The following is a 779-nucleotide window of genomic DNA, read 5'->3' as shown; positions in this document are numbered from 1 at the left end:
AATGTATCATGACTTTCCCGACAACCCAATATATTTCACTTAATCCTTACAAAAAGTCTTACTGATAGGGCCAGCAGGTGGTATAGGACTCCCACATGGCCAACTGCAGTTTGAGTCCTGGACCCAGAGGCCTGAAACTCACGTTGGGTGCATGTGCATGTGTGCCCAAAATCCCAAGAGGAGAATGGAGGAGAAGGAACTGTGGTGTGGCTTTCCCCCTGCGGGGTAGTGATTTCTCACTTTCTCTCAGTTGCCAGCAAGTGCACACACAAAAATCTCTCTAAAATAAAATTTTGAAAGTCTTACTGGAGAAACAGGAATGTTTTAAAAATTAAAATACAAGTTTATTTTGGTGCAAAAAAATGTTGAAGTCCATGCACAGTGTTTTCACGATATGGATTTTCCATTAACTTTTTTTATATTTTTAAATTTTTATTATCATCATAATCTTCTTTATATTACATTGGATTACATATAACTTTACAGTGTATTACATTGCTTTTTCAAAAGGGAATGCCATGCATGTCAGTCAATACAGAGACATTAATCTCCCCGCTTCGAAATTCAATATCTTTTCTATGTTTTCCCCAATCATTATTATTATTATTCTAATTTTTTTAAACAGTCAATCACTATTTCTCATTTTGCTTGTAAAAAGACTTTACCCATCATAAAATACTTCTCAGACCAATCCAGTTGAGAATACTATACATGTCATCATCAACAGGTAATAAGCCATATCTGTTTCTCACTAACGTCCTGCCTCTCTATTGTTCTCT

This window comes from Tupaia chinensis, unplaced genomic scaffold (genome assembly GCF_000334495.1).
Source record: "Tupaia chinensis unplaced genomic scaffold, TupChi_1.0 Scaffold143982_1, whole genome shotgun sequence".
In the NCBI taxonomy this organism is placed as follows: Eukaryota; Metazoa; Chordata; class Mammalia; order Scandentia; family Tupaiidae; genus Tupaia; species Tupaia belangeri.
Note: the sequence above shows the minus strand (reverse complement) of the source record.